Raw genomic sequence first — 12,951 nt, forward strand, 5'->3', positions numbered from 1 at the left:
AATTATATGGAAAACCCATGTCCAACAATTACAAAATACACACTCTTTTCAAGCAAATGGGGAACATATAAAAATTTACAATCTAATGAGCCATAAAAATGAGTCTCAATAAATTTTACTGAAGAATGTTCTCTGACCACAATGAAATTATTATTCTAACGTAATTATAATTTGTTATGCTTAAAAAAACTATGGTGCTAATGGTAAGGAACCCTCTGGCAATGCGTGAGACATAAGAGATACGAGTTTGATCCTTGGGTCGGGAAGAGATCCCTAGAGAAGAGCATGGCAACTGACTCCAGGTTTCTTGTCTGGAGAATCCCGTGGACAGAGGAGCCTGGTGGACTACAGTCCATGGGGTTGCAGAGTTGAACATAACTAAAGTGACAGCATGCATGCATTGAAAGTTAAACCAAAATTAAAACAAAACTTTTCCATTTGGTTGGAAATAATAAAAGACACTCCTAAAATATTATTGGTTAAAGAAGTCACAATCGAAATTAGATAACATTTGAACCAAAATGACATAATACATATTAAAACATATGGGACAGAAAACATCTTAAGATAGAGTAAATTCTAAAAATTAACAACTGAAGCATACGTCTCAAAAATTAGAAAGAGAACAGCAAAATACATACAAAGAGGATTTTTAAAAGGAAGCAAAAGATACTTGCTGCTGAGCTGGGCTACTGTATACAATGTTTATTTCTTCTGTGCATATCTTTTCAAAAAACATAGAAACATAGGCACTTTGCTGACTTTATTTCTTTTCTAAACTGTCAAAAGCGTAGTCATTTGAAAAGCCTAATATTTATTTGTATGTCAGTATTTTCCAGTTGATTGTCTAGGTAGAATTAATTTTAAAACTTGAAAACTTCCAAACTTAACCAACTTATAAATAACATATTTCTTCAGACTAGCTTCTTAAAACACTGACCTCTATGAGGTATTTACTGTGCAATAACTGATTCATTTTTTGAGAGCTTGAAACAACCAATGATACTCCCTCCACTGCTGTTAATTAGTGTCACTTCCAAGAAGAAAAATTATCCTGTTGTAAAAACTGCTTTTAATTCTTGAGGAGGTTACTAATAGCAGTAGGATAGAATTTATGTTACCTAAAACTACTTAATGTTCTTACACTGTAAGCATTGTTATTTTACCCAAGACAATTGTAATTTTATTGTAGCTTATGTAGTTTGGGGATTTTTGTTTGTTTGTTTGTTTTTGGAAACATGTCTTATATTAAACACTATGTACTTTTTGCATTGTCCAGACTTCTTTATTATAAGGACATGTTTCTTCTTTTAGACTAAATAGTAGAGTATTGCCAAAATAATGGGGCCTGTGACTTGAATGGATAGAAATGAATAAGCTGGTTTTGTTTTTTCATAATGGAAGTAATTTAGATTTTTGTTTTCTCATAAACAAATTTTAATTCATTCTTAACCAGTGAGAACTGCTTGTTTTATGGGGGGAGCAGGGGTGGGGGGGGAAGGAAGGTAGTTTCCTATTTGGTTTTGTATATGTTAAATAAATGTGTAAAGTAACAACCAGATGTTATTAGAATTATTCTTTAGCATTTATAATTTTCAACTCCTATTATATTTCTTTGTGTGAAATTTTAATCAAAAGTGGTTGAGAGGTTAACAATATACTTCGAAAGAATATCTAAAAGGTTTTTTAAATGTTTGAATTATCACATCACACAAAGGCTGATTTCTAAAAAAAAAATTAATAAACTATTTATTTTGCCTAAAAAAAAAATAAAATAAAAGGAAGCAATAATATAGGATTAAAAGTTGGTGAAATACAAAACAAATGTGTAAAATGAGGACCAGTAAGGTCAAAAGTTGGTTCTTTAAAAAGATTGATGATTGATATATTCTTGTCATGAATGATCAAGAAAAAAGAGAAGGCATAAAAAACTCAAGTCAGAAATTTTATGAAGATAGAGACATCATTACAGATGTTGTAGACATTAGAAAGATGAAAAGAGAATATTACAAACAATTTTATGCTAGTTAATTTGAAAATTAGACAAAATGGAAAAAATTTCTAGGAAAAAAAGAACAACTACCAATTTTGAATTAAGAGAAAGTAGAAAAACCAGACAGTTCTAGAACAGTGCTTGTCCAAAAAAAATATAACATGAGCCAAAAATATGAGCCATGTGTGTAATTAAAATTTTTCTAGTTGTCACACTACAGTCTATGGGGTATCAAAAGAGTTGGACATGACTTAGCACCTAAACAACATTTTAAAAAGTAGGATAGCCTTACCTGCTCCCAGCTGAGGCTGCTGAGGTGCCTCAGTCCACCGATACATGATTTTCTGCCGTTTCTTGGCAAAAATGGCAACTGGTGATGCTGTTCTGAAGAGATTGGAGCAGAAGGGTGCAGAAGCAGATCAAATTATCGAGTATCTTAAGCAGCAAGTTGCCGTTCTTAAGGAGAAAGCAATTTTGCAGGCAACTTTGAGAGAAGAGAAGAAACTTCGAGTTGAAAATGCTAAATTGAAGAAAGAAATTGAAGGATTGAAACAAGAGCTAATTAAGGCAGAAATTCAAAATGGAATAAAACAAATACCATTTCCATCTGGTACTCCACTAAAAACTGATTCTACAGTTTCTAAAAATGAGATACAGTCTATACCAATAACAACCATATCTTCTGGTGCTAAAGAGCAAGTAAAAGGAGGAGGAGGAGAAGAAGAAAAGAAGATGAATGAGAAAGCTGAAAAGAAAAAGAGAGAAAAAGGAGAAAAAACAGCCATGAGTAGCAGGAAGTGCTGACTCTTAGCCTGTTGATGTTTCCCGTCTGGATCTTCGAATTGGTTGTATCATCACTGCCAGAAAACACCCTGATGCAGATTCTTTGTATGTAGAAGAAGTATATGTTGGAGAAACTGCCCCAAGAACGGTGGTCAGTGGCTTCGTGAATCATGTTCCTCTTGAACAGACGCAAAATCGGATGGTAGTTTTACTTTGTAACCTGAAACCTGCAAAGATGAGGGGAGTAGTATCTCAGGCAATGGTGATGTTTGCAAGTTCATGAGAGAAAGTGGAAGTCTTGGCACCTCCTAATGGATCTGTTCCTGGGGACAGAATTACTTTTGATGCTTTCCCTGGAGAGGCCGACAGGCGCTGAATCCTAAGAAGATTTGGGAGAAGATCCAGCCTGATCTTTACACTAATGATGTATGCGTGGCTACATACAAAGGCGCTCCCTTTGAGGTGAAAGGGAAGGGAGTGCATAGGGCTCAAACTATGGCCAACAGTGGAATAAAATAAAACACTTCAGTTTCTGAAATACATTAGAGAAAATAATAAAAAGAAATAACATTTGTCACTCATAGCTAAAATTAAAAAAAATTTAAAAAAATTAAAAGTAGGATAAAAGCAGGTGTGATAAAGTTTAGTCATAATGAATTTTATTTAATCCAATATATTAAAAATATTATCATTTTAACATGTGATCTATACAGCAATTATTAACAAATATTTTTCATTGTTTTTCAAAAATTACTTATTTATTTGGCTATATTGTGTCTTAGTTGCAGCACATGGAATCTTCATTACATCTTGTGGGATCCTTCATTGTGGCACATGCAAACTCTAGTTGTGGCATGCAGGCTTAATTGCTCTGGGGCATGTGGGATCTTAGTTCCCTGACCACAGATCGAACCTGCGTCCTCTGTGTTGCAAGGCAAATTCTTAACTACTGGGCCACCAGGGAAGTCCTTTTCATTCTCTTTTGGTATTAAGACTTTGATATATATTTTATACTTATAGTATATCTCAGTTTAAACTAGCTACATTTCAAGGGCTCAATCAATATATATAGCTAGTGGCTACTATATAGGACACTGCAGATTTAGGCCAAGGTTAAAGAAAGTGCTCTACCAGATATCAATATTTTATTTTATTTTTTTAACAATGTAGTAATCAGGACAGTGTAGATTTTGTGCAGAGCTACACAAATACACCAATGGCTGTCTCGTTAATTACCAAGAAGTGCAAACTTGCTTTTCAGATGCCTCAGAGATGCGGTAAATAGTCACATGCAGTGGAACATTAAAACAGTCAATAAAGTTGAAAGGTTTTAAATGTTAACATTTATCAAGAAGGGTTATCTGAAGTATAGTATGAACACTACGGGAATCTAGTATGAACACAATGAGAATCTACATCTAGAATTTTTAAGACTGCTTTATAATGCTTATTGACTTCCATAAAAATGATCATTTTTCTGTTGGTAGTTCATGGATATTTTTGTGTTATTGTTCTCATTTAAAAATAATATTTAGTAAATACTAAAAGCATGAGGAATTGATGCTTTTGAATTGCGGTGCTGGAAAAGACTCTTGTGAGTCCCTTGGACTGCAAGGAGATCCAACCAGTCCATCCTAAAGGAGACCAGTCCTGGGTGTTCATTGGAAGGACTGATGCTGGGGCTGAAACTCCAATACTTTGGCCACCTCATGCTAAGAGTTGACTCATTGGAAAAGACTCTGATGCTGGGAGGGATTGGGGGCAGGAGGAGAAGGGGACAACAGAGGATGAAATGGCTGGATGGCATCACTGACTCGATGCACATGAGTTTGGGTGAACTCCAGGAGTTGGTGATGGACAGGGAGGCCTGGTGTGCTGCGATTCATGGGGTCGTGAAGAGTTGGACTCGACTGTGTGACTGAACTGAACTGAACTGAAAAGGATGAAGAACACTCCAACTCCTCTATAATTGTATCAGTTCAGTTCAGTCCAGTCACTCAGTTGTGTCTGACGCTTTGTGATCCCACAGACTGCCGCACACCAGACTTCCCTGTCCATCACCAACTCCCAGAGATTACTCAGACTCATGTCGATTGAATCGGTAATGACATCTAACCATCTCATCCTCTGTTGTCCCCTTCTCCTCCCACCTTCAATTTTTTCCAGCATCAGGGTGTATACTTTTGGTGTGTTTCCATTCAATTTTTAACGTGTGTGTGTATGTGTTTAAAATAAATTTTGATTATGTGGTTTTGAGAAAAGTAATACACAGGCATTGAAAAAATTTTGGAAAATAAAGAGAAATAGTAAAAAAAAAAAAAAAATCCATAATCTCAACAGCCAGTGAGACCCTTCCAGCTTTAATCATCTTGTTTCTTTATAAACCTTTTCAATACAACCCAAGCAAGGGAGCATTTTAGCTATACATTTAAGATGAGAGGCAGTGAAATGTTTCTCCACATCAGTGAAGCTAGGAAATCAAACAGGGTCTCCCTCACTCAGTCATTGAAGTAAGCTGGAGCCGCATAATAAGGGTCTACAGTGGCATATATAATTAGGGGAGGTATGTTGGTAAATGTATTACAAGCTAAGAACGGTTACAAGATCTAAGGAGTCAAGCGTGATGGATGGCTTCAAAGCAGGCTGCTTGCCAAGTGGGGCCTGTATCGTGGTATACAAGAGAATCACAGCAAAGAAAATCATATTGTTGAGGATCCAAAGGGTGTATTACATGTATGTGTGTGTGTGTATTATTTACATCCCTCGGATGGACATCTGATTTCTGTTACTCTCTTTCAATTTCAGGATTTCCATCTGGAATTTTACCTCACTAAACCAAATACTGCAGGGCCAGTGAGTTTGAAGCCTAATTAATTTTTTCCCATTACCAGAAGGCAATCTTGGAATAAGATCTTCAAAAACATTATAATCTTTCTGTAGACATATTTATCTCTTTCCATCAAAACAACATACTAGGGTTTACAACAAATTCTTTCGGATGAAATTCAAAATTCTACAAGTGTTTATGTACTAGTTGACAGATACTCCATTCTAAGCCAGTCAGAAAATTGAGTTTTTTTCCAGGCCCATAAAACTGTGGTTGAGCCTATGACGCATCAAAACAGAGAAATGAAAAGTGAAAATGAAGTCAGATTTGACATTTACCATCTCAATAACAGATACATAAAAATGGTGAGTTATTTCAATGTTTGAATCAAAAATCTAAAGGTATAGACAAAAGATACAGACACAGACAGTACACTGGACTTTCCATTAAATTTTTTGAGCATTATACAGACACAGTAGATGCCCAGAACTGAAACTGAAGGTAGAAGGCAGCAAGGAATGAGAGTCCAACTACTTCCAGGCAGAATCTATGTCAGATTCACTTCTTCTTTCCATAATTTTTAGACCAGTCCCTGGAGCTTATGCTCAAAATACGTTTGTGACTGAGTGATCAGCTGACTGAATGAATGTGTATGTGAGCATATGGAATTGTAGTCTGTGCTAACTGCCTATAGCAGTTCGGCAGAAATATTTGGCTTTTGGTAGCAGTGTTGGAGGGAAAGTGGGGGGAATATGTCAAAATAATAGCAATTTGAAGCTAGGTTTAATTTCGGTGTGTGGTAGCACAGGGCAGGTTTTCAGTTAAAAGTTGTTCAATGCTCCTGTGGCTCTCTGTATTCATAAATGCATTTAATAAACTAAGTATTTCTGCCTAATTGCCATACATTGAGATCAGGTGGACATGAACAGGTAGATGAGACTTAGCCTGAAGTTTCGGTTGGATCAATTCATCAGCCTCACTGACCCAGAATTGTGGAGGTGACATTTATTATTCACTGTATTAATCATTCTGACTAATATTAATATTGTGCTTCTCACTTGAAGTGCGACAAAATGAAAGATTCACATCCTATAGCAATGTGACTTTGAAATGTATTAAAAAGCAGAGATATCACTTTGCTGACGGAGGTCTGTGTAGTTAAAGCTATGATTTTTCCAGCAGTCATGTATGGATGTGAGAGTTGGACCATGAAGAAGGCTGAATGCTAAAGAATTGATGCTTTCAAACTGTGGGGCTGGAAAAGACTCTTGAGAGTTCCTTGGACAGCAAGGAGACAAAACCAGTCAATCCTAAAGGAAATTAACCCTGAATATTCATTGGAAGGACTGTTACTGAAGCTGAAGCTCCAATACTTTGGCCACCTGATGCAAAGAGTAGACTCATTGGAAAAGACCCTGATTCTGGAAAAGATGGAGGGTAAGAGCAGAAGGGGGTGGCAGAGGATGAGATGGTTGGATGGCATCACTGACTCAATGGATATGAGTTTGAGCAAACTCAGGGAGATAGTAGTAGACAGAGAGGAGCCTGGCGTGCTGCAGTTCATGTGGTTGCAAAGAGTTGGACATGACTTAGTGACTGAACAACAAATGATAGTAAAAAGTCAAGCCAGAAAGATCTTCATATCTGGGTAAATGATGGGTACCTGAATCTAGATTTCTCTCTACGTATACTATACATCTACTTCTCAAACATAAAATCACCAAGTAGCACACACCAAAAATCCCACACCTAGCCCATACCTTCAACATTACTAGTATACCGAGAATAACATGACCTTCATATTACCTGAAAATAGAGAAATAAAGACCAAATTTCAGGTGAATCCCACCATCACCTCAAGCCTGTGAATGCTGAATAGAGAGATGGAGACTTAAGTGACCCACAAAAAAATAAGAGACAAAAGTAAAAGGTACATGAAGTGTAGGCAAAATCACCCCAGAAAAGCCTAACAGTAAGGGTCAAAAATACTGAACCCATGTCTGGACTTGGTAATTCAAAGTGCCAGCTGCTGCAGAGGGGTTTCACCTGAGCAGCCCTGGAAGCGGAAGCCTTGAAATAGAGAAAATTAAAGATCATGAAAAAAAAAAAACAAAAGAGAAACAGGATGTTTAGGAGACACAATGGCTATGACCCTGTATTCAATGACATCCTGGCAGTTGCTTGAAATGCGCTGTGGAGCACGGAGGGAGTATGCACACCTCAATAACTAACAAATGCTACAAATCAGGCTGCTGATCCTTCTGGAGATCTGATTGTTAAACATTTATCAGCACACTGTTGCACCAAGTTATCCCCTTTCTCTACCACCACCATCACAACTGCCAAGAAAATCATCCATTAAAGAAAATGCATTTCAATAAACTGACATAAGAAGGCACTGCAGGAACCCTGCCCACAAAATGCTACTAAATTAGAAAAAAAAAATCAAACTGGTTTCCTGTGAAACAATTACAAAAAGAAAACAGAAAATGTACATCATAAGATATGAGTTGATGAAAATCCTCCCCCCACCCACTGCCAAAACCATTCATAAAGCAGAAAGAAACAACACAATTCTGCAAACTGAATTAAGTATCCCAAAGCAAATGTATGGAGATAGAATTTTATTAATCTTAGAAATCATAAATTAAGAAACTAAGAACATAAATGGATGTAAGACAGAAATAAATGCAATATAAACTGATTAAATTCAAGAGATATATTGGGGAAAAGACTCACTTACCTCAGAAATTAAGAATAAATTACGAATTCCAACAAGGGACACTAAGGAAAGCAAAACAAACAATCAAGAGAAAGTGAAACAAGTAAGTTAAAAGTGTCTATGAGAAAGTGGCTGAAATGGAAGGCAGACAAAAAAGGTCCAAATATGAATAATTGTAGTCCCTGAAGAAGCAAGCAAAATATTGGAATGGGATTAGTATTTAAATGTATATTCCAAGATAACTTTCTGGAAATAAAAGAAAAATTCAATCAATATATAGAGTAGCCTACTATGTAACTCTGAAAGTCGATGAGAGACAATGACATATCTTTGTTAAACTATTAGACTTTAGGATCAGTTCAGTTCAGTTCAGTCGCTCAGTCGTGTCCGACTCTTCGTGACCCCATGAATCGCAGCACGCCAGGCCTCCCTGTCCATCACCAATTCCCGGAGTCCACTCAGACTCACTTCCATCGAGTCAGTGATGCCATCCAGCCATCTTATCCTCTGTCGTCCCCTTCTCCTCCTGCCCCCAATCCCTCCCAGCATCAGAGTCTTTTCCAATGAGTCAACTCTTCACATGAAGTGGCCAAAGTACTGGAGTTTCAGCTTCAGCATCATTCCCTTCAAAGAAATCCCAGGGCTGATCTCCTTCAGAATGGACTGGTTGGATCTCCTTGCAGTCCAAGGGACTCTCAAGAGTCTTCTCCAACACCACAGTTCAAAAGCATCAATTCTTTGGCGCTCAACCTTGGTCACAGTCCAACTCTCGCATCCATACATGACCACTGGAAAAACCATAGGTTTGACTAGACGGACCTTAGTTGGCAAAGTAATGTCTCTGCTTTTGAATATGTTATCTAAGTTGCTCGTAAGTTTTCTTCCAAGGAGTAAGCATTTTAATTTCATGGCTGCAGTCACCATCTGCAGTGATTTTGGAGCCCAGAAAAATAAAGTCTGACACTGTTTCCACTGTTTCTCCATCTATTTCCCATGGAGTGATGGGACCAAATGCCATGATCTTCGTTTTCTGAATGTTGAGCTTTAAGCCAACTTTTTCACTCTCCTCTTTCACTTTCATCAAGAGGCTTTTTAGTTCCTCTTCACTTTCTGCCATAAGGGTGGTGTCATCTGCGTATCTGAGGTTATTGATATATCTCTCGGAAATCTTGATTCCAGCTTGTGCTTCTTCCAGCCCAGCGTTTATCATGATGTACTCTGCATCGAAGTTAAATAAGCAGGGTGACAATATACAGCCTTGACATACTCCTTTTCCTGTTTGACTTTAGGATAAAGGAAAGAAATTCTTAGAGCCTCCAGGCAAAAAGATTCAGTTACTCACAGGAAAAAAGCTTCCCCTAAGACTCACACAAATTAAGACAGCAGTGAAGCAGCATGTTCATGAAACCCAAGGAAAGTGCTAGTCAAGAATTTTATATCCATCTGTGCTATTTAAACCATGCATGGAATATTGTACATATTTTCTTTCTGAAGAATAGGCTAGAGAATGAGCTTCATTCAGCAAAATAACCAATGGTGAGTCAGAGTTTGGTGATAGACAGGGAGGCCTGGCATGCTGTGGTTTACGAGGTTGCAAAGAGTCGGACACGACTGAGCAACTGAACTGAACTGAACTGAGCCTTTTATGTAGTTAATTGTAGAGTTAGGAGTAAAAAGGGGGAGGGAACATAAGAGGAAAGCATATAAAAATTATATTTTCTGATAAAGTAGAGAGAATACAACTGAAAAATGGAGGACACAGGACAAATGTAGGGGAAAGCATAATAAGACCATTGCTTGCTGTGATAACTGGGAGTCAAATGATACCATTGATGGGTTGGATAATAAAAGGTTCAGTAGGAAAAAAGGAGATAGGGAACTATAATATATATATATATATTATATAATATATATATATCACAAAAGGAATAACTAGAACAAAAAAATTCTTAAATACAGAAAGAAACTTTAAAATGAATATAAATGATTTTCTAAACAGTAAAAGAGGCATAGTAAATAAAATATAATATACACTCTAATTATAAAATAGCGTGACAAAATTGAGACCAAACACATGTCATATTATGAAGGTGCTCTAATTTGTCTATATATATGAAAAGATCTTCAAATTGTCTTATAACATAACCAACTCTATGCTGTGATCAAAAGACACACCTAAAGCATAGTGATTCAGAGTAAAAATAAAGAAATGGACAAAGATTTACCAGGCTAATGGAAACAATAAGAATTCAAGGATTGTTATTGTGATACAAGACAAAGTGGAATTTAAGTCAAAAAGCATTAAACAAGATAAAGAGAGACAATTACTGAAGTTAAAACCATAATTCACAAAGAACTGGAACCTATATTGGAAAGGAAAATACTGTAAAGAAAATTATTGGAGCAATTGTCAAAACTACAATATGTTGGACTATGGGACTGTATTTTAGATCAAAGTGTCTTATCAAAGTCAATTTTTGGCAAATACACTCAGAATTATTAACATGTAAAGGTACATGATGTATACAACTTACTAGTAAATCTGGGTAGAGGGTAAATGAGAGATCTTTGTATTACTTTTTGCTAAATTTGGAATTATTTTTTAAGAAAGCAAATTGTATGCATTTGTTAAAACTCATCAAAAGAGGTCCACTTCAAATTTGCATATTTTACCACATATAAATTTTATTTTAAAAATTCTAAAAGTCATAAATGAATGTTGAATTCAAATTAATTGATGTATGTTGAAGTGTTTAAGGGTGATGTCAGCAATCTTAAAACTCTTAGAAAATAAGATGACTTGATGGAAAGTGAAAGCCGCTTAGTCGTGTTGGCCTCTTTGCAACCCAATGAACTATACAGTCCATGGAATTCTCCAGGCCAGAATACTGAAGTGGGTAGCCTTTCCCTTCTCCAGGGGATCTTTTCAACCCAGGGATCGAACCCAGGTCTACCGTATTGCAGGTAGATTCTTTACCAGTTGAGCCACAAGGAAAGCAAGAGCAAAAGATAGATGATGACTAATGTGAAAAAAGCAATACAGCAAAATGTTAATTACAGAATGCAGGTGGTGGGTATGGGTTTTAACTGTATGATTATTTCAACTTTTTCTATATGTTTGAAAATTTTCATAATAAAATGATAGAAAAGAAAGGTAAATCGGTAGTTTGATGCTATGGAAATTTTACAAATAACTAGAGGACTGATTAGATTTTCCACTTTTCAGCACTTTCTTTTTACTTGGTCTCTTTTAGAATCTAACATCTGGTCCAGTCACAGAAGTCCTGGAAACACAGGGAACCACTACTTGTGTCTTACTTGAGTACTAATGCTCCATGGATGGGCAAATTTGTTCATTAATAGAACCAGACCCCACAAATCAAACTTCAATTTCCTTTTTCTCTAACCTAGAATAAATTAGACCAAAGTTCCTCATACTTTGAATTTACTTCCTTTAAAACATACTTTGAATTTATTTCCTTTGTGGGTGTACATGAATCACACACACACACACACACACACACACACACACACACACACACACACACACCTGTCTTCCCTGGGTGAGGCAGAGCCAGTTCCCACTGCTGTGGAAGTCTGGTTCTGGTTTATTTTTTAGGGTAAGAAAAAGGCCATTAAAATTCTCTCTGATGGTTGAGTCAGTCCTTGTAGGGGGAGGGGAGGGATGGAGACAAGGGAAGAAATTTCCTGGTAAGCAAAGCCCCACTTAAAAATTTTCCCATTCTTTCTTTTTGTTTCTCCTTTTTTCCCTCTTGAAGCGGCTCTCTCTGGAGTCAAAGCATTTTACAAAAACAAACCACTCCAAAGCTTTCAAGTCCAGGGAAAGCTCAAGCAAAGTTAATTAACATGAAGGTTCTCACAAAAGTTAATTAACATGAAGGGACTCACAAAAGCTGTCTGTTGGCATCTGCTCGCCTCCCATGTGCAGTGGTCCCTTTGTCTGATGGCAGACTCCAGCCCAGTCTTGCCTGCTTTGCAGCATCTCCCAGGGCCCAAGCTGCCTTCATTTCTCCCAAAGCACGTCTGCATCCTTCACAAAGTTACATGATATTCTAGGAGGCTCCTTGCTTCCATGATGAATCACAGCTGCTGTGAGAAATCCTTGAAAAACTTCAGTTTTAAAAATGTTAGTTTGAAAAAGAAAAGAGGAAAGAAGTGTGGAGAGAGAGGGAAAGAGGAGGAAAAGCAAATGAGGAAGGAAGATGATAAAATCTTTTTCAAAAAAGTGCTTTGTAACAGAAAGATGATTTTTTTTCGACAAATTAAAAAATATAGATACACACAAAATATGTCACCCAAAACAATAATAATATGATGAAATAATAATATAATAATTAATAATGCAACATATTAATTAATAATATACAACTATCAAATGATATAACATTAATTTTGACAGGCAATATTGAATGCTATTTGCATATTGAATAATATAATGAAAATGTTCACCTTCCTCCAACTTTGCCTCTGTTCTCATACAAAGATACTTTTTTTCAGAAACAAGATTATAATATACCAACATTTTGTAACCTGTTTTTTAATTGATTGATAGATCATGAACTTTTTCAGTGTTGGTAGCTATTGGTCTCTGCAGGCCCTCAAGCA

General features: G+C 36.5%; 1 pseudogene; it reads left to right on the top strand.

Annotated features, from left to right (window-relative positions):
- On the top strand, positions 2,285 to 3,309 carry LOC102188316 (annotated as a pseudogene).

The sequence above is a fragment of the Capra hircus genome, chromosome 8, assembly GCF_001704415.2.
Source record: "Capra hircus breed San Clemente chromosome 8, ASM170441v1, whole genome shotgun sequence".
NCBI classification, from domain to species: Eukaryota; Metazoa; Chordata; class Mammalia; order Artiodactyla; family Bovidae; genus Capra; species Capra hircus.